We start from the raw sequence: 23,089 nt of genomic DNA, 5'->3' as shown, positions 1-23,089 counted from the left end.
GTGGAGGGATGGGATGGGAACACCAACCCACTTAAAAAACCTTTGATCCAAAACTGGTTCTGTCTAAAAGAAATGCAGGGACAAAGAAGGAACAGAGACATCCCATGGGCAGGCAATAATATCTGACAGTATTACTGATGCTATGTTGTGTTTGCAGACAGGAGCCTAGACTGACTGTCCTTTGAGAAGCTCTATGCAGCAGATGACTGGACAGATGCAGATATCCATAAACATACATTGGGTGGAGGTTGAGGCCCTATGGAAGAGTTAGGGGAAGGTTTTGAGGCCCACAAGATGTCAACCTCACAAAAAGACCAACAGTGTGAACTAACCTGGACTCCTTGGAGTCTCATAGAATGAGCCACCAACCAAAGAGCATACAAGGGGCTGGTCTAAGGCTTCAGGCACATATGTATCAGAGAGTTGCTATGTCTGGCCTCAGTTGGAGATAATATGCCTAATCCTGCAGAGACCTGAAGGGCTACCAAGTAAGTAGGTGTGCCCTCTCAGAGGCATATGGGAGAGTGGATGGGGAAGGAACTCTGCAAGGGGACTGGGAGAAGACAGCATTTGAGATGTAATTAATTAATTAAAAATATTAGAAGAGACTACAATCTCTTCTAATATTTAGAAATGCCTAAATTCTGTATTAAGAGCTTTTATTACATGATACTCGGTAAGCTAGCATTGGATAGGTGTGATGGGAGGTACTTAAATGGAGAGCATGTCTGGGCTTCAACAATGATAAAACGCAAACACATCATTGCCAATAATATCATTGTGATGATTGATTTGTATTTATACCTAACATCATGTGGGAAGAGATTCTCATTTTCCGGTAGTAATAGCATTAGAATAGAGTATAATATCACTGCTGTTGTACTGTTTCAGAATTCCTGGCATATAATATCCCAAATAAATTTTTTTTCTAAGTTCTTGGTTGGTTTTACTGAGAAAAATATTTGAAATAGCCTGAAAATTTCTTTAAGTTATAGCCCACATGGTTATGAGCATGTTGAAGTCAATGTTCATTCATTTACCATTAACTAGCTAATACTTCTCAAGTTCCAATGTCATGTCAAAATCATCACAGAAACTGTTTCATCTCTTTCACTACTCAAATGATGATTATAGTGATGATGATTTTGATGACAATGACAACAATGACGATGCTGCTGTTGCTGGTGTGCATGCCTCTGTGTGATCACATCTGTACATGTATCACATACAGCATGTATATGTATGTAGAAACCAGAGGTCAACCTCAGATATCTTTCCTCAAGACCTGTTCATATTTGTTGTTGTTATTCTTAGACAGTTTCTATTATTGACCTGATATTTGCTGATTAAACTATGCTGGCTGACCAGTAAGCTCCACAGAGCTGCCATGTCTGCCTTCCTACTTGTAGGTTAAATGTGTGCCACCACATGCCAGTTTTTATGTGCATGGGTCCAGAGACTCCAATTTAGCTTCTCATCTTCTCATAGCAACACCAGATTTCACAGTCTGACTGTCAAGCAAGTACTCCATAAGTATTGTTTGGAATATGACACAAATCTCCTCTCAGTACTTACAAAGGCTACAATTTTATATTTGTCTATATAATTTTAGTGTTAGTGCCTATTTCAACACTCAACATTTGATTCAAGGGTGGAGAGCTTATGTCTACTTATCTCAAGTATTAGATATTCATTGTTGACTGCCACTATTGCAGGTACAGATGTATAAAATATTCACAAATATTTCCTGTGCGGGTTCATTTGAACATTATTATTATTATTATTATTATTATTATCATTACTTAATACTAGGAATCAGGCTCAGAGCTTTGCATCTGCTATCATATCTCATACTGTTAAGCTATTGAACAGCACATTAAATGAGAAAAGTAATAATTTTAAGGATACTGACTTACACCAGCTAGTTCAAATTACAAAGTAATTTCCCTCTGGCAAGGTTTCAGAGGCATAGTTGGCCTATTTATCTTGTAATGCTCAATAAGAGGTTGTAGTTGCCATTGGGCAGGGTACAAAAATCCCTGGCATGTGAAGTTGTCAGCAGTTGTCCAAGGGAATTATGTGTTTACTGGTTCTATGAGAGAATTTCAAGGGAAAAAAAGAGTTTGGTTAGAATAGGCAGGTATAGAACAACTAGAGAGAGTAGCAAAATTACCCCCAAATTTATGTATGTGAATGATCACTTTCATTTAACAGATTTATTCTGTTATTCTCTTTAGGAAGAACAGCATAACAAGACAGGAGAACAAAGGGATGTTCATGATGGTCTTATTCCCTTTTCTTTCTTTTAGAATAATAAACTCTTTCTGATACTCAGGAACAAAACTTGTATTCAAGGAAATCTTCCATGGGATTCTCCCCAAGGGACTAACTCTTTCCATATAAATACAAAAAGTGTAAAAAGTTGGGAAGTCTAAAGATTGAGAAAACAACACTCCCTTCTTTTCTAAAAGTTCTGTTACTTTATACTTCAAATAAAGGGGCTAAGAAAGAGAGAAACAGAATAATTTCATGCAGCCAGTAGTAGATCGGTGAGGTTTGTTGTAGAATTACAGTGTCTTTGTATTCCTGTCTAGCTCTATAACACAATAGGAAAAGAATTTGTGGAGGAGAATCACACATGCAGTTAACTACATCATTCACACTGACTGTAAATTTGAAAAGGAACAAACAGAAATTTGGCATTTTTACAATACCAAATGCATTACAACCTCATGGATCTTGAACCGAGCTGCGTTATATGATTCAACCCCTGCTATTTGAGAATTGTTTAATGGAAATGGGTGTCCTCATGTGTATGCATACCAAATTAAAAATCAGAAGTGAGCATTTGAAAGGTTATTCACATTGAAACGTATTCACAAAAAATAAAACCCCAAATAAATCTGGTAAATAAGAGTTCATTTACTAAAGAAAACTTTGGTGAAACGTCCATATAGGCATAGCATAAAAATCTCAATATCCAGCTGAAACCAAGAAAACAAAATGTGTACACACATTTCTTTAACATTTCAAAAAGAAGAAAGTTCAATAACTGAGAACTGTCTGTCAGAATCTCAAATAATCTACACCAACTTCAAGGCCATTAAGTCAGGTGAAATCTGTACTGTGGACTGTTCATCTAAAAAGAAGTAGGAGATTACAATGAACATGACAGGAAAAAGGGAATTATGATGATCTCCATACATGTCGACCTTGGTACAAACCTGTCTTACTTAGGGTTTTACTGCTGTGAACAGACATCATGATCAAGGCAAGTTTTATTATTATTATTTTTTTTTTTTAGAATTTGTGTTTTTTTTATATTTTATTTTTTTATTTATTTTCTATATTCTTTATTTACATTCTGAATGTTTTCCCCTTTCCCGGTTACCCTTTCCCCATCGGTCTCATAAGCCCTCTTCCCTCCACCCATTTCCCAATCACCCCTCCCATTTCTCTGTCCTGGTAATCCCCTACAATGCTATTTCAACTCTTTTCAGAACCAGGGCCCTCTCTTTCCCTCTTCTTGGGTATCATTTGTTATGCTAACTGTGTCTTGAGAATTCAGAGCTCCTGGGCTAATTAATATCCACTTATCAGTGATTGCATCCCATGTGTATTCTTATGTGATTGGGTTACCTCACTTAGGATGATATTTGGGGCCATTTTCAGATCAGAGAAAGAGTATTTGTATTACTGGGTTTGCTTGTTCTCTCTGTCTCTGTCTCTCTGTCTTTGTCTCTCTCTGTCTCTCTCTTTCTCTCTTTCTTTTTCTCTCTCTCTTTCTTTCTCTCTCCCTCCCTCTCTCAGATGAGCAAATAGGGAAAGTCAGTATGGAAAGAAACTGTATTATATGATAAAATAAAAGTAATCCTGAAGATTAAGGCATAGCCTATTATAAATATAATTGAATAACTAGAGATTTGGATGTAGTCAGCACAAGGAAAAGATGGACACAAGACCTTGATAATAAAGGAATTATACAATAAAAGCTAGAATAAAACAAAGATAGAAAAAAGAGAAATTTAGAAAAGGTGTTTTAAGAATTTATTGACAATGTATATTTCTTACTACATATTACTAGACCAAAGTATTCTAATATTTTGATATAGCAGTATTTTCATGGCTAATACTATCTATTGCTTTCATAATTCTAACACAAATTGTAACTGCATAATTAAAGTGATAGATTAGACAACTGTTCCATCTAAAACACCACTGCAACATCACACGTCTCTGGAAGCCACACAAATACATGTGGTGAAAACAATGTAGAAAGATGTCAGCTGTCCTCTGAACTCAATATGCATGCTAGGTTACACATGTGTCTATGTTCATACATGCATACTAGATAAATACATATATTTAAACAAATTTTTATTTTTCTAAGATTGTGATTTAATAACATTTCTCTTTTCCTTTTCTCCCTCCAAATTCTACCATGTACCCTTCCTGGTTCTCCTTCAAATTTGTGGTCTCTTTTTTCAATAATTATTATTGCATGAATATATTTATTTGTATAGACATTTATTCCTAAATACAGTCTGTTGAATATATACGTTTTAAAAGTTAATTATTTAGTACTGGGCAACCAAGTAATGTGCTCTTCACTCTAAAGACTCACTTCTAACATTGCCAACTTTACTCAGTTGCCTATGGTTCTTTGGGAAGGTTTAAGGCCTCCTGGGATTTTCCTCATTCTCTTGCATATTCATTTCTGACTGCCTTCTTCCATTCAGGCTTAGATGGACATATTGGTGAGATTATCCAGGTTCTGGTTATTATGCTTCTGATGTTATAAGAAGATGAAAATTCCCAGATCCTCTAGCTCTTACAGTCTTCCCATCCACTGTTCTTCAATGTTCCCTGAGCCTGAGATGCCTAGGTGTTTTGTAGATGTATCCACAGGGACTGGGGTCTACTACACTGTATTTTGATTGGTTGTGTTTTCTGTAGTAGTCTCTGTCTTTTGCATAGAGAACTTTTCTTGATAAGTTGTGAGATATTCTTATCTCTGGGAGTAAGGATAAATGTTTATGTATTGCTGTTATTATATTACTTTAATAAATTAGTGGTTATATATCATCTTCCGATTACTATGATTCCACTACCACTGAGTAGTTAGCTAGGTTTCTAGTTTCAGGTATGGTATCCCTCTTGTTTAATTAGAGAGCTGGTTGGTTACTGCCAAAGTATATGTGCCACTCCTCACCCATAGTATTATTGTGCCATATTGGTCACTGATATTATTGGTAGACATCATGGTGCCTTCTGAAAGAAGGGATTCAGGCTAGTTTCTGCTCAGGGTTCTCTGGGTCCTGTTTTTGAAATGCTTGGTGTTATCAGTTTGCCTTCCAAATGATGTATATACAAAGGTATATATATCACCTGAGGTATAAACAAAGATAATGGAAATAGGCAAGCTAGATACTCTTGGCAAACAACTCAAAAATGGGTTTCTCATGTCTGCCACTGTGATTTTGTTTGGTGACCTTTGCAGGGAGTACTGTCAGTCCAGGTTTAGTTATGCACTGAATTTCATGCTTTGTAGGATGTTAGGTTTTGTTGTTTTGATTGTTTATTTGTTTGGGGCAAATAATAGTACGATTCCTTTTTCAGTCATCCATATAGTTATTCGTACTTCCTCCCTCCTCTTCTATTTACCTCCTTCCCCTTGCCTAAGACACATTTTACCATCTACCCTGGCAGATCACAAGGTATCCTACCATTCCCTTTTACCCTTTTACCCTTATCTTCTTCTGTATTTGCCTGTTGTTTCCTTCCTGAGCAATACCTTCTCTTTTCCCATGTTTATGATACAATTAATGAAATTTTCACTTTCTAAAAATGGGATAGAAAACCCTAAAATATATTGTAAATGTCAAAAAGATTAATACAAGTATTCTCTGAAAAACAAGATTTGAATAGTAGAACAGTAGCATGTATTACTCTGTTGTAGTATTTTATGAACGGGTATTATCTAACTTAAATGCTCTTCCATCTTTTTGATTTGTTTGGTTTTGGTTTTGTTTGGTTTCATTGAATGTTGTAAAACATGTATGGACTCATGGTATCAAGCTGGCTTCAAATCCCTTGTATTTCCAAGGATGACCTTGAGATCCTGGGTCTCCTGTCTCATCTTCCTTGTGTGTTGGGATTGCAGATACACAAACCAGGCCTGCTGGTTTCCTGTTTCCAAGTTAGCAGTGTCATGTAATTATTTATAGATTCAATAAATGTTTTACAGGCTGAACTTTTCTAATCCAACATGACATATACATAATTAAGACAACATGTACATTATTGAGTCTACTTACTCTAGGAGTTATAATTGGTAAACTATGATCATGTAGGAAAGTTGTCAAGGAAACTTAGAAAATAAAAACAGAAATATCAGTCTTCATAGAACTGAACAAAACCTATTCTCATAGAAGTAATAAACTTAAAATATATATTAATTACAAGTTATAATAGTGATGTTTTATGGAAAAATTAGCTCACAAAAATTACAATCCCTGAAAACTGTAGAATGCTTTTTGTATAGGAAATGTTTCATGGACATGCTCATGCTCATGATGAGATCTCACAGAAAAGAAGAAATAATGTTGAGGGTAATAGATTTTCACATTACGCTGAGTTCATTAGTATACACATGAATCAACTAAAAATCACATTGTTCCTCATAAATACGCACATTGTATGTCGATCTAAAAGCAAGAATAATTAGTTTAATTAAATCTAAACAAATTATTAAAACAAAGGAGGTGAAAAACATGAGTCCATGTGGATAGCTTGGATTAAACCCTTTTAAAGGAATCAAATCTTTTGAGCTGAAGATATTCTGAACAATTTGGCCAAAATCACTGAAGAAGGATATGAACGAGGAAGAGCAGTGTGTGTTCACTGAGAGGAGTGCAGCAGGTGGCGCAGGCTCCTGTCAGGATATGTGCCAGTCCAGTAGAAGTGGTGGACATATCTCCAGCACTCTTCAGCTACTCAGGAAGAACAGATTTGGAAAAGTTAAATGAAGACAAGGTATAGACAGCTGCACTCATCCAGATAGAGAATATAAAAGCTGAGAGAAGAGCCAATTAATGGGATAAGTAATTGGAAGGAGTCTGTTAATTATTTGGTGCCATTTTATAGACTGTGCTCAAAAAACCTCAGAAAAACCAGTTCTCGGTGCTTAATGTTCTTGTTGGGTAAGATGAATTGTCACTATCACCAACAAAAAAATTAAAGAGCAAAACTATGTGCTCTACAATGCTGTAGATGATAATATAGAGAAAACTAAAGCAGAAGAGAAGAAGGACGAGGAGGAGCAGGAGGAGCAGGAGGAGGAGGAGGAGGAAGAGGAGGAGGAGGAGGAGAAGAAAGAGAGAGAGAGAGAGAAAGAAAGAAAGAAAGAAAAAGAAAGAAAGAAAGAAAGAAAGAAAGAAAGAAAGAAAGAAAGAAAGAAAGAAAGAAAGAAAGAAAGAAAGAAAGAAAGAAAGAAAGAAAGAAAGAAAGAAGATGAAGAAGAATACCCTGGAGTGAGATGTCATCAGGCAAGTGGAGAAAAATCTATGGAAGTAAAAATAGATTTGTGGAGCACCTATGAGGCTGAGCAGGGATAACATAATAGGTATCGATTGATAAGTGTTTGGATTGATGTTGGCTACATTTAAACCTTTGGGAATCCCCATCATTGTTCTTTCAGGACCCACAGGCAGTGGAGTACTCTCTCTGCTGTGAGGAAATTGAAGTCTCTTTGCTTTCAATTATGCTGACTCAGGTTTCTCTGGCAAGTTTGATTTGATTGTGCCTTGGGATGATTTGTTTCCAAATTACAGCTATTTTGACTGATGTTAGAGAATTAGTCATGTGTGGAATTTTCTTGGTCCATATTTTAACAATTCTATCATCATTTTTATTGTTAGTGCTCTTGTTTCAATGCATGAATAATCACTTCATGTATTTATGGAGTACAACATAGTATTTTGATTTATATATGAAATATGGAATGGCTAAATCAATCTGATTAATGTACCTATCACTTTGGTAAATGTTTGTTTTTGAAACCTTTGAAATTGCTTATTTTGAAATATAGAACATATTGATTGTCATCATTCTGCTATACACTTGATCTCTAAACCATATATTTTCTTCATAACTGAAATGCTCCACTCATCCAACTATTTCCTATCTCCCTCCATTAGCCTCTGATAATACCACTCAACTTTTATTTTTTCTTTCTTTCTTTGCTTTTTGTGAATGAGTGTGTGTGTGTGTGTGTGTGTGTGTGTGTGTGTGTGTACATATGCAGATATGAAAGTCAAAGGCCTACTAAAGAATTTTTTTCTGTATGTATCTCAGGGATTGAACTTTTGTCATTGGGCAAGTGATTTTAACCACATTAGAATTCATTGAGTCCAGATTTTTAGGTATTTATATAAGTGAAATCAAATAACATTTTTTGGTTCACACTTGGTTTATTTAGAATAATGCCCTCAATGGTTATCCATGGCATTATAATTGAAAATATTTCCCCCAATTTTAGTCTGAGTATAATTCCACATACCAAGTTCTATCTACGTACTCATCACTTGTTAAACACTTAGCTTGATTCTCCCTCTTCACTAGTGTAACTGATGGCAAAAGAAACATAACACATCGGAGATCTCTCCAGTCTCTCCAGTATTTCTACTCCAGTTTCTAGGATGTTAATTTAGATTAGGATTGTAGTACCATATAATAAAGTTGCTAATCTGTTGAGAGCTCTCCATTCTGATTTCTTTGATAACTAAACTAACTTGAGTCCCTATAAGCAGTTAGTGTGGTGGTTTGAATGATAATGTTGCCATAGACTTATTAGTATGTTTGGTCTCCAACTGATAAACTAATTGGAAGGATTAGAAGACATGGCCTTCTAGTAGTTGTGTCCTTGTTGGAGGAGGAATGTCATTTGGAATTAACTTTGAAGTTTCAAAAGTCCATGCCAGCACAATCCTTCTCTCTCTCTCTCTCTCTCTCTCTCTCTCTCTCTCTCTCTCTCTCTCTCTCTCTCTCTCTCTCTCTCCCCCTCATTCCCTCTTTTGCACACACACACACACACACACAGGCAATTTAGTGATGCATGTGGTTAAAGTCCATGCCTTCATGCTACCCACCTTGATAATAATATACTATCCCTCTGAAATTTTAAGCAACCCCCAAATTAAATAGAGCTTTAATTTATAAGAGTTTTCTTGGTTATGTTATTCCTCCATAGGAATAGAGCAGTTTCTAAAACAGTAAGCAAGGGTCGTTTTTACTCCAAATTTTTACCTAGAGTTTTTATCTTTAATTATGTATAGGGTAGCCACAGAATATAAAATAATATTTTTTAAAGCTATACTGGACATTTCTTCTCCCTTTTCTTCTTCTTTTGAAACAACAGGTCCAGGGAACATTGCTTTTACCTTGTCAACTTTTTTTTTCTTTTCAGTAACCTTATTGTGCCTCATTTATAGTTTGAATACAAGCCATTTAGTAAATATGTGGTTTGCAAGTATGATCTATTCTCTAAGACATAATCCATTATATTTTACATAGCGCATTTATCTATCTAACCTATCTATCTATCTATCTATGTATCTATCTATCTATCTATCTAATGTGTAAGTGTGGGGTATATGCATATACCACCATGTACACATTACTGGTGGAGAATAAAATAGAAAATTTGCTTCACTCCTTTGAACATGTGATTTCTGGGAATCAAACTTGGATCACCAGACTTTACAATAAGTATCTCTGACTAATGTACTATTCTGTCAGCTCACATGTACTTTGTTAATTATTTCTTTTGACACATTATTTTCCTTTTATTATAGGAAATACATATTACCCAGGACCATGTGATTTTTTTTCATAATAGACTTAGCATTGTGTTTTCTTATTTGCAAGGACAGATTGTGGCTCTATATACAAATATCATCCCACTACTCACTTCTGAAGATTCAAAAAAAGAGAATTATGAGTTGTATGACACGTTCCTTAATAAGATAATAGCAATGGATCATACGGTCACAAATTATATTCTTTCTGTGTCCATTTTTTTTGTCTAGCAATTTATCCCTCCCATGGACTGTGGAATGAGCAGCAATACACGGTCATATGTTCCACTATGTTCATAGCAGCCTTATTTATAACAGACAGAAGCTGAAAAGAACCCAGATGTCCTTCAACAGAAGAATGGATACAGCAATGTGGTACATTTACACAATGGAGTACTACTCAGTTATTAAAAACAATGACTTCATGAAATCATTAGGCAAATGGATGGAACTAGAAAATATCATCCTGAGTGAGGTAATCCAACAACAAAAGAATATACATGGTATGCACTCACTGATAAATGGACACTAGACCAGAAGCTTGGAATACTCACAATACAATTCACAGACAAAATGAAGTTCAAGATGAAGGAAGAACAAAGTATGGTCCTTCTTAGAAGGGGAAACAAAATTCCCACAGGTGGAGATACAGAGACAAAGTGTGGAGCAGAGACTGAGGCCAGAGACCACCTAGGGATTCATTCCATATATAGTTAACAAACCCAGACACTAATGTGGATGCCAACAAGTGCTTGCTGACAGGAGCCTGATATACTTGTCACCTGGGAGGCTCTGCCAGTGCATGACAAATATAGAGGTGGACACTCTCAGTCAACCATTGAACTGAGCACAGGATCCCCAATGGAAGAGCTAGAGAAAGGACTCAAGGAGCTGAAGGACTTTGCAGTGCCATAGAAGGAACAACAATATGAGCCACCCAGTACCCCGAGAGTTCCCAGGGACTAAACCACCAAGCAATGATTACTCATGGAGCGACCCATGGCTCCAGAAGACAATGCAGCAGAGGATAGCCTTGTTGGACATCAAATGGAGGAGAGGCCCTTGGTCCTTAGAAGTCTAGATGCCCCAGTATAGGAGAATGCCAGGACAGGGAAGGAGGAGTGGGTGGATTGCTGAGCAGGTGAGGGGAGATGAGTCAAGGTGTTTTGGGGGAAGAAACCAGGAAAGGGGTCAGCATTTGAAATGTAAATGAAGAACATATCTAATAAAAAATAGTAGTAATTTACTAAGTAAGCATCCATCACCTGTCTCCACTCCACAGGTTCATTGAAGGTTTAAAAACCATAACTAAATTATTATTGAAGTTTTGTATAAATAAACCCAGTCAATATTTTCTTCTGTCCTAGCACCTATAATAAATCATTATTTCCCTTTTATGACTTTTGATTAATTGTTCTACAATTAATGTGCTCTGAGTAGGAGAATGTCTGATTACTACTATCTAAGAGCAATTAACTGATTGGTGACACTTGGGAGACTGGTAGAGTTCTCGTTGCTGTTTTGACTATCAGAAAAGGAACTAATAGCAGTTCCACTATAAAAGAGCTTAATAATCACTGATATAATTTTAGGAATTATTATGGGATTATCATTAAGGCTTAAGAAGTCGTCTATTTGTCTATAGCATCACTATAAGAAAATACATCTTCATGAATCTGCATAGATCTGCTCCAAAGGGATGTGCTATTACTTAGTTATTGTTATATATGTTTAATAATAACAGGAAAAACATATTAATACCAGGAATCTTTCCTAAAATGAATCCCTTTCAGCCTTGCTTAATAAGGGTGAACCTGTCCCAGATAATATAATAATCTGAAGCAGGCCATCCCAGGATTATCACCCACTACTTATTAGCTTGTCCCATTGTAGCTCCTAACAACAAAGAATAAAGTTTTGTGATGTGCCTTTACACAAATAGATAACATCCCCTTAATAAGCTACATTAGTGCTTTGTATTAGTCTGGGTTTCCAATTCATGTGTCATCAAATCCATAAAAATGTGGTTGATATCTGTCAAAAGTAATCCTCCAGACAGATGTACTTTTTTGTCACATGGAGAGAAACTAAAGTTATGTGATCCCACTCTGAGGTCCTGGCTTCTGGCTACTCATTAAAGCTCCCTGTTCAACTTTAAGATAGTGCATCCAGGAACTACCCACAATGACATAACATGAAACAGGGATGCCAGTCTGTGTTCTTATTCTCTTTGCTTTATTTTTAGTATCCAAAATTTAGTTCCAAAAGAGAAATGTAGAAAAATACTTTCACTATCCCTGACCTACTGTTTGTGAATTACACTGCCTGGAACCCAGCAGCATGAGCACCAGGTTTGTGATGGGGATTTTTGGCAGCATGAGTTTGTTATTGGTTAGAACTGGAATCATCTCAATAAGCAGGCAGCAGATTACAGACCCCTGCATGGGATACTTTAATTACAAAGCACAGCATAGTAAAACACAATGCAACATCTAAATGTCAAGTTCTAAATGGAAACAAATTTTGACATTAAAATCATGCAGATGTATACAATTTTTTTTACAACAGAGGGGCATGAAGCAGCTGTTTCATTCGATTTTGTCGTAATTAAGAAAGGCTCAAGTTTGTAGTGGGAGAAGGAAAAAAAGAACAGTAGTTGAAGAGCAAACAGTATGCCAGGCACAATTCAAATGCATGCAGTCTACATGAATTACCCGTGTTTTATGAGTTGTTTGAAAGTCCTAGAAGATATGATTTTTTCCCCACAGTCTGAAAAATAATCTGAAATAGAAACCAATAGGACTATGACATATTCTGCTGTGTTTTATGTGAAATTAATTTATTGGTCCACATAGTCCCCTCGATTCCTAGGAAAATGTTGCTTTAATATTTGGATCCATGAATCACCTCACATATCACACACACACACACACACACACACACACACACACACACACACACACCTATCTCAGTCAGACAAGGGTGGTTTATTGAATGCATACCATAATACTGATCTATTAGGACCATAGCCCAGAATTTGGTGGCTGATCCTATGCATTGAACATCTTTCTTTGTCAGGTTATAAAGAAAAAAGTCACAAAAGCCACCATGAGCTAATATACAGTTTCAGAAAGTGCTGCCTGGTAGTTGGCTCTGATGCACTTTAGACATAACAGTACATATTGACCTTTAATTTTGTGGGTCTTTCATAAAGCATTGTGAAATTTCTTAAGATTAATAGACCTCAGAACATACAAAACATAACAGGATATCTGATCAGAATGACCTTGTTCTTAGTCAGGTTATTTTCCTGTGTTAATGACTGGCAGGCATATTATAGCAACAATATAAAATAGATCGTAGGCATGAAACAAATTGGACGCAGCAGCTTTGCAGGCATGGGGGTGGACCTCAACCTTTATCATTCATGTAGCGTAAGACAAAGAGGTACTTCCATAAATGAGCAAGGCAATCTGGCAATCATATTGTTTTTCTATGATTTTTACCATTGTAGCTGCATAGAGGGTAATTCTTCCTCTGCCTAAATCTCTACAGTCTCCAATCCTTGTTTTCCTTGGAGAAGAGTTTGGTAGTTGTGACAAGGGACCAGAGTCTTTTTAAACTGTTGAATCAGAAGAGAAAGTGCCAAATGAAATTTCTAATCTTTGTAAACCAAGCTGCAGTACCTGAGTGGATCAGTCTTTCGACACAGCATACATTGTTGTCTGTATTCTTCAGCAGTAGAGATTATGTATGATCATACAAAGCCAAATCTTTCAACCTCAGTTAGAAGCTTTGTGCACAGGAATTCTGATAAGCAGAGGAAATGAAATAAGGTTTTTCAGTATTCCCATGGGTGCATATGACTCTGAAGTAGCTAGAATTAAAGTTACAGTTATCATGGTGGGCCAAGTCATCAAGGGGAAGAGGCAGAAAGACAATGAGTATGAAGGTAGACTGGGCTACATAGGAAGTTCTACTTCAGCATGGACAATTTAATGAAAACCCTCTAAAACAAACAAAGCACAAACCAAGAAAACCCAAAAAACAAAGCAAAGACAAAAAAATGAAAGAAAGAAAAAAGGGCAACAAAATAAAGTAAATCCAAAGCAAGGTTATAAAAGAGTTGCCAAAGATTTAAAACCTCCAAATCCACAGACTTTATGAAAGTGATGGAAGTCAACTCAATGATGGCATTATGTGGTATGGTTAACTTTTAAAGGGGGCAGATAATCTAGGTGGTTAACTTTTAAAGAGGAACTATCACTCAGGTGATTAACTTTTAAAGCAATTATATCCGGGATGCCTAATTTCACCTTGTGTATTTATAAGCATCAACTTTCTTTCAATCCCTGTAGAAAAAAAGAAAGCAGAGAAAAGTCAAAAGCATTTAAGTATGGGGAGGATTCCTTGAACTATTGATAGGTTGAAGGTCTACAGGTCCACATGAGGTATATAATAATAGAGGTGACTTCTTGAAAATGAGAACCTCCAGGGATTGTCATAGCAAGGAACAGAAGACCTCAGACCTACAGTTACACTGAAATTGATTCAGCCAAGAACTTAAATAAGATTGGAAGCAAATTCTTGCAGTGTCTGCAGCTAAAAAACTAGTCATCCAATACCTTGAATAAAAATGTGTGCTTCTTAAACAGAGGCCCTGGCTGAAACTGAGCTGTCTGAACAACAGTACTGCAATTAATTAATTAATTAATTAATTACCTATTTCCAGTTTGTGCTCACTTTTGAGATATCAATAGATAGCTCTGATATATTCTTTGTCTCTAACTCTTTGCTTAATTACACTAATGTCATTCAAATTCCCAATCTTGAACTCAAAGAACTCCCACCAGTTGCTCTTGCATCACTGTTTGCTTTTAGAACAGTTGGTCAGTTTGTGGTAATCTTTACTATTGTCTTACTTCTTGGATCTTGTATGAAAAAACTGTACAATCTACACAAAAAGCTCTTTTTTGTTATTATTTTCTCTTTCTCCAAGTCAAGATTACTCCTTTATTAGACAAATTAAGTAAATAAACTGATTAGTATCATAACTCTACCTTAAATAACCAACTAAATATCTCAATGCATACTGGAGTTCACAATCCACTGCTCTGAATGTTATATATTTTAACTATTAAGTTAATTCATTTCCTTTTTTCATCCATCCTTTGTTTATTTCTCTTTCCTTTTTTTTCTTTCTGAGACATGGTTTATTTATGTAGTCTGGGCTAACCTGAAACTTGCCACACTTCCTCTGTAGACCAGACTGGCCTTGAACTCACAAAACTCCCCATTTTCTGACTCCCTATTACTGGTAGTAAGTGAGCATGTAATCATTCACAGAGCTAAATAAACTTTGTAAACGGTTATGATCTTCTATAACTTTTCTTAAATTCCTTAGGTTAATTACCTTTGATACTATTTAATATGTACTTAATGTTTATGGCTAAGAACCTTTTGTTTTCTACTTGCTATTCTACTTGACTACATGGGACACATATGAAGTACATATTGTAATTAAGAATCATATAAAGAATGGTTTATCTCAAGAATAGAGCAATGTGTTGCAATTAGCTATTTATTCAGAAAGCAAAAATTATGTGATTAATTGACTTCAAAGCATGTGAGATAATATAAACATATTTGAATAGATGTTGAAATGTGCTAACCATACAATAGAATGTTATGTCTTATAGATTGTAAATACACATAACTTTACAAAGATATCTTGCTAATTTTAATAACTAGTGGGACTGAGAAGGTATAGATTGAAGATTGACTATCAAAGTCATGTGAATACCTAATGACCAAGAATAATAGAAGGACTGGAAAAAATCCAAGAGATTTCCATGTAAAGTCTCAGAACTAGAAATTTGGAGTGAATAGTTATACTTGCTATCTGTTTGATGTGTGCACTTTGGGACAACAAGATTCCCTGATCCATCATCAATATGTCACTAGCCAGGGAACACTCTGAGCCATATAATGAAAATTACTGAAATCAACTCATTAGTATGTCACTAAGAACATTTCTTTAGAAAAGTTCCCAAGGGCCTGAGCTCATATCAAGAATATCACAGCAAATCTGGCAAAAAAAAAATTATTAAAAAGACTTGAGTAATTCAACTTTGAACAATTTTTAGCATTATATGGAAAAATAGTCCTAAATAGTCACATTTTTATTTTCCCACATCATTACTCTTCCCAGTTCTTGGACCTCAATGACTGTGAGTGAGATTCGCACTCATTACTCCATCTACTGGGAATATTACTTTATTTCCTCTCATACCTAGGGAAAAATCTGGGTCGACATAAGAAAATCCTCCTCTAATATCCACTTAATTATGTGCTGATAGTAGAACTATAAGCAATGATTTCTTTTAGTGTGTGTTCCTTTATCTACAAAATGGAGCCATGATCAATTGCAAATACCAAAGTATACACTGGTAATTTAATCACCAGAACCATAATGTCTCTGAATTCTGGAAACTAGAAGTTTAAAATCAAACTGGCAGCAAGGTGACTGGCTCCCAAGCAAGATCTGTGAACCTGAATCGCTGTACTCTTTCATCCTAAATTCTGATTATAAAGAGTTGTAAAACTCTTTGATAGATGATGATTATTAGTGGTAGCATTCCTTTCTTTCTTTTTTTTTTCCTGTTTGGGTTATTTGTTTTGTTCTGATTGTTGTTTTGGTTTATTAGTTTTCTTTTTATTGATTGAGAATCATATACAGGAATATAAAAATCTTTGATAAAATCCACCTCTGTTCCTCTCCAGTTCTTCCTCTACATCTCTCATGACTTTTCCTTATGAATTACATGTCCTCTTCTTTAAAATTCAAAATTCACTTGGTTCTGCACATAGAATATAGGTCTAATACTCTCAGAGGCCATATCCTTCAAAAAAGTGGACATTTTCTCCCCCGCTGGTCATCAATAGCCAACTCCTCAGTTAGGACTGAGATTTCCTGACTTCATCCTCCACCCATACTGAGATTTTGTCTTGTATTCTGTGTGTAGTCACAGCCATTGTGAAATCAGGTGTGGGACTACAGAGTCATGTCCACTTGTTGTAGCAGTCAACTCCTAGCTTTTTTCTCATCCTCATTCCAAACCCTCATTCAGAATGACTTGAGCCTTGGAAGGAAGGCTGTGATTTAGGTGCATATATAGGCTTGAACATTTCACAGTCTTTTGTTTTCTACATGTTCTCCAGTTGTAAGTCTCTGTGTTGACCCCCATCTACTAAAAAAATTTCTTGTTATGGTTTATAAATATACCAATCTTGTGCATAGAGATGGGAACTTGATCCCTTGACAATGGGAGAAAAGAAATCTTGTTGTGGAGTTGTTCTTATATCATTCAGAGGCAGAAAAGATGCCAGTCTTTTGCTCTTCCTAGCTTGATTCTTGACCTGGGGATCAAAGTTGTCTTGTATTGGACTCACACAAACCAAATACAGGGAGTGCTGCACACGAGGAGGAAGACAGAGACCTGCAGACTGCCATTCCACCCACAGACCTGCCCTCAAGTGCATGACATAGGCAAGCCAAAGACTGTCTCCTGCCATCATGCCATGCCATGGCAAGACTGATGAGGATGTCACCTAGGGGCCCGCTAGCTGTTTGACAGCACATGCGAGAGCCACCATGATTTGCTAATATGTGGTCATCAAATGGCAGAAAATGAGTAGAGCAGTTTAAACATTATGAAGAGAAACAAAACTGGAGACTCAAGGATAGAGAGGCTTGTTATAAATGTCCAGCCCTGCCACCTGGGGCCATGGAACAGTCCTAGCCCAAGAGTAACTGAGGGTCATGTCTTAGTCCATGGCTAGGCAGAAGCATGGATCAGTGTCAAAGTCTGTGGCTCATATTACAGAGCATAAATCTGCCCCAGGTCTTTCCAGTGAAGCCACCAGGAACCTCATGGATGTCCAGGGGGCTGGGAATCCTAGTACCATCCTTTACCAGATGAAGCACTATGGTTAGCTGGCCCCATTTCTCACCAGAGGTAGCACTTGGTAGAGCCAGCACTGTGCCTTGCCCAGGCAGCACAGTGGAGCTGGTCCATGCAGTTGTGACAGTTCTGAGGGTGTGAGTGTGGGAAAACTGACCCTGTCACTTATCTTCTGTGAAGTAGCACAGGCACAGAGGTGACACTGCTCTATCCTACCTCTGACACTCAGGAAAGCAGTGTTAGCAATCTTTCCAGGCTTCACCCCACAGTTACCTGGCAACATCCAGGTAAGCCTGACTCAGTTTAAAAAGGGTTGCTTGAGCCCTCCTCACTCTTTTACTCTCTTCCCTCTCTGCCCCTTCTCTCCCTGTTGCCCCCCCCCCAGTCCATGTGTCTATGGCTGACCTCAGGCCTCTCCCTCCCCTCTCCCCTTCTCCCCCTCTCCCTCCCTCTCACCTTCTCTCTCCCCCTTTATCCCTCTGCCTTAATCCCTCTGCCTTTATCCCTCTCCCTCTCTCTTTCTTCTCTCTCTCTCTCTCTCTCTCTCTCTCTCTCTCTCTCTCTCTCTTTCTCTGTCCCTACTCCCTCAATACCCTGCTCTATACCTTAAATTAACTCCATTCCATACTGTAACAGTCATGTGGCTGGTATCTCGGGGGGAGGGATACCTCAGCATGGCCCGGCACTCCCTTCCACCTCACCATACTACACTTTTACTAAAGATATCCCTGGCTTCCTTTTCTGTTTTATAAAATACAACAAGCTGCCTAGAGGGTCATGAGCTCTCCTAGGAGTGCTAGCCCTGACTGTTACAGCTGCAGCAGTGAGATGAGTGGGACTAGGGTGCATGGTGTAAAACAAATTTTCAATAAAATGGGTATTTTATCCTTGATTTGTTTTTAATAATGGGAGGGAGTTTATTACTGTGTTCTTTTGGTTCCAATAATCACAAGTCTATCACAAATCGTTCTAATTTCTTTCCTCTCATGGTCAAGTAAGGAAACATTCACTATTAGTTAGTTTCTGGTTTCTGTGACCATGTTACAGAGATGAACAACTTGAAGAAAAAAATTACCTTTTCCACTCCATTTCTGAAGGTTTTGATCAATTATGTTGGGGCAGGAATGGTGAAATACTTCATTTTGAAATAACAAGTATATGGTAAAAACTGTTCATATCATGGCAGACGAGGACAGAGACAGCAAAACTGGAGCCAAGGGCAGGATTCAAAGGTCTTGAAGAGATCTTGTGATCTCCTTCTGTCAAAGAGCTTCTTGATGGTCCCCCAGCCCCTGATATAGTGTCAGTCACTGATGAGAAGCGCTGAGAACATGAGCCTGTGGGAGACATTTCCAATTTAATCCACAATACACTATGTCAGTAAAACTGCATTACAACACTCCAACTCTCCATCAATCTTCTATGATTTTACAACAAAATAAGACAATACTTAATCTCCTGTGCGATAGACCTTAATAAATAGATTTGTGCTGGAGATATATTCCAACCTATAGCATCTACTTCACAGAGCTGTTGTGCAGACAATAATGTTATCACATGCAAACTGCTTAGCTCAGCATGGTATTTTGCATGTAATAAACATGAAATAAATTTCCCCCTTTAAAACACATGCAATAATTTGCACATACATTGTTATTGTTGGCATTTGCTCTGTGTCTATGTTTATGTCTTTTCTTTTGCTTACATAGACACAAACAATTTTATTCTTCTACTTTAAAAGTATGTGTGCTAGTTGAATTCTGATAATTTAAAAAAATCCTTGGATACTCATGAGCCTTCAAAGTACAGTATAAATGCCTCCAATTTTATTTATTTGCATATTTATTTGTTTATTTATTTATTGCTTTTAAACAAAGGACTATTTACATTTTTCTGAGAGTCAGATTATTCTGTGCCTATGTAAGGAGGCTAAGGTATACCAGTTTCTATTTTATTTCATACCAAAAACAATGTGACCAGGAAATCAGTAGGACAGACTCTGCCTTTCAGGACACAGTTTCTTCTTTTTTCCTGGGGCATCTTCAATGTCTCAGCCTCAGAAGGATATTTTGAAAGTGAAACTCACTATTCCAACAATCCAGCAGATTTATAAGAGGAATCATTTGCTAGACAGCAGCCATGGTCAATCACACAGTGGTATTCTGCACAGAGAACTCAAGCAAGCAACCACATCAAAAACTCCCCAAACGTTCCATTTAGCAAGGACTTGTTCAAAGTCTCACAAGAAATTGCTTTTGGTAGAGATTTCACTGTGGGCTGTCAAAACCAATGTGAGACTCTGGTTTGAAAGTCATGGTTAATACACTTCTTTCCGTCTCAGTTACATCCCAAGCAGGAGCAGGCAGAGATATCCATTATAAAAGGATTCCCACTGGATCCTTTTAGAAAAGAAAACCATGGACTTCCATGAGCAGTTAAAGTGTTATCTAAGCATCCCAAAGAAATGAAAATAGCAGCTAAAATGAAAAAGAATGATAAATACTTAAATGACATAAATTTATATACAATATACATGCATATGCATAGAAATATATACATATGCATATACATGTATATACATATATTATATACAATCATATACTTTGTTTCTTCTCTCTTCCCTCTCCCCCTCCCTTTCTCTCTCTCTCTCTCTCTCCTCTCTCTCTCTCTCTTTTTCTCTCCTCTCTCTGTGCGTGTATATGTATATATGTATGGTAGCTGTAGCTGTGTGTGTGTGTGTGATAAATATGGCATCCTTGTGAGTAACTGGGTGACTTGTGCTCATATCCATAGATTCAGGGCAAGAACGGGGTACTAGGCATCTTCCTTTATTTTTCTCAACCATATATCTTCAGGCAGTTTCTCACTAAACTGGAAACTTTCTATTTTAACTAAAATAGCACACTAGTAAGCTCTCAGGTTCTGTTTGCCTCTTATCCTCAAACCATGCATAATCACATCCATGCCTAGCTTCTTACATGTGTGATGGAAATATTAACCTAGGTCATCATGATTGAAGAGCAAGTGCTCTTGTTAGGTCATCATGTCATCTCTCTCTCTCTCTCTCTCTCTCTCTCTCTCTCTCTCTCTCTCTCTCGCATGCACATGCGCACATAGGTGCTTTGCTAGAGATATTATTCCCATGTAAATACATGAAGATTATAATATACTTAACAAATAATTTGGCTTATTTGTGAATTACATCAAATATTTTATCAGCCACCTTCCAAAATTATATACTGTAAATGATGACATCCCCCACATATAGATCTTAGCACATTGTCCATCTATGAGACTCTCTTGGGTTGACAATAGGAAAGTAACATCACTAGTCTAGCCATAGTCTTGTGCTAAAGCTGCCATTGCCTCTAAGGAAATAAATATTTTATTCCAGGAAAAAAAATTCAAGTGATTAGAGCTTGGAAAGACAAAGTTAGGTGATCACAGATTCTATGTTTCATAGAGTTTTATAGTATCAGAGCATAGAAATTCATAAATCTTGTCATGTTAAGAAATACATGGGTGAGTACATCAAAGAAACAGGTTACAGCCAGGCCAACAGGCATTCTTAGCCATTAAAACATTCCAGAGGTTTTTATCTTTTTATCAGAATGCAAGGTATGATACAGAGGTGAGTAAACCGCAGCTCTTCAGGGGGCTAAAAATAGTTCAAAAGAAATTGTAATTAGGCTTCTGGACCAACAACATTCCCAACTCTTCAGAGTTGCAGAGCCAATCAGCCTAGGCAGACAGCTTACTTCTAGAAACCCGTGTTTACATTATGATTTCAAAATCTCAAGTAACTATCACTAGATGAAGACTTTGGGAATTTCATAGTCTTATTAATAAAATAATTTTTATGGGGACTGAATCAGAAACCTAAGTGCAATGTAGTTCGAATTAAGGGCAAATCAAGACAGGTAAGATATAAATCTCAGTATCTGCCAGAAGGAAGAAAGAAAAAAATAAAAAAACAGGGCTGCTTGCAATGGATGTTGACAGTACAGTCCCATAGCCACAGGAGAGGGACTTCAGACAAACACTGGAGAAGGACAGAGTGCAAGGGAAAGACTGCTTAGGCTTTGGTTAGTGTCCCAGAAAAGGGATTTTTAAAAAAAAAGGCAGGCCACATGGCAGATGCCCAGTGTTCTCTGATGGAAACAGCTCCAAGGGGCTATTCTCCGAGGTCTCTGGCAAGGGAAAGTACACTGTTTCACTAAAGGAATAATAATGCTCCATCCCCTGCAAAACAGCTTGGAATAGCCAGTTTCCACTGTGGTCTAGAGATAAAAACACCTGTTTGTATGGTCATTAAATTGTATTTTAAATCATGGAATTGTTGAGGTGATGTTAAGACTCTAGTCTGACTCTTAAAATAGGAAGAAGAAGCCAGAGTTTTGGTAGCCTGAGTATACAGTACCAGCAGTACATCTGAAAACCCAGTACATTAAAGGTGATTTCTCTGAGTTGAAAATAATGTTTACTGGCCTGGAGAGTTAATAGCACCGACTGCTCTCCCCAAGGTCCTGAGTTCAATTCCCAGCAACCACATGGTGGCTCACAACCATCTGTAATGGGCATCCAATGCTCTTTCCTGGTGTGTCTGAAGACAGCCACAGTCTTCATGAAATAAATACATAAAATAAATAAATTAATTTAAAAAAGAAAAAAGAAGGCTTTCTGAAGACTCCTGGCCACACTCAGGCACTGTCAGTATAAACTGGTAATCCTCATATCCTTAAACACAGGAGTGTGAGGAGTTCAAGACAAGACTGGGCTTCATGAGAAGCTGTCTCAAAAACAAAGCAGAACAAAAACCCTGTTGGTTGTAGGTACTAAAACATGAGTCTGATTACCCATAAATGCACTAAATTGAGATTTTGAATACATAATTTTAAGGTATTTGTTTTGTTTTATTTCTTAGTATACGAATATGCTTCTGTGTATGTATGAATGCACATGTTTGTGCAGGTGCTGGCAGGGGCCAGAAGAGAGCATCGGATTTCTTAGATATGGGCACAGGGGAAAATTTCCTGAACAGAACACCAATAGCCTATGCTCTAAGATCAAGAATTGACAAATAGGACCTCATAAAATTACAAAGTTTCTGTAAGACAAAAGACACTGTCAAAAAGACAAAACAGCAACCAACAAATTGGAAAAATATCTTCACCAACCCTACATCCCACAGATGGCTAATGTCCAAGGAATTCAAGAAGTTAAACTTCAGAAAGTCAAATAAATCTATTAAAAATGGAGTACAGAGAT

The sequence above is a fragment of the Apodemus sylvaticus genome, chromosome 2 (assembly GCF_947179515.1).
Source record: "Apodemus sylvaticus chromosome 2, mApoSyl1.1, whole genome shotgun sequence".
In the NCBI taxonomy this organism is placed as follows: Eukaryota; Metazoa; Chordata; class Mammalia; order Rodentia; family Muridae; genus Apodemus; species Apodemus sylvaticus.
The sequence above is the reverse complement of the archived record's forward strand: the minus strand, read 5'-3'. Positions refer to the sequence as shown.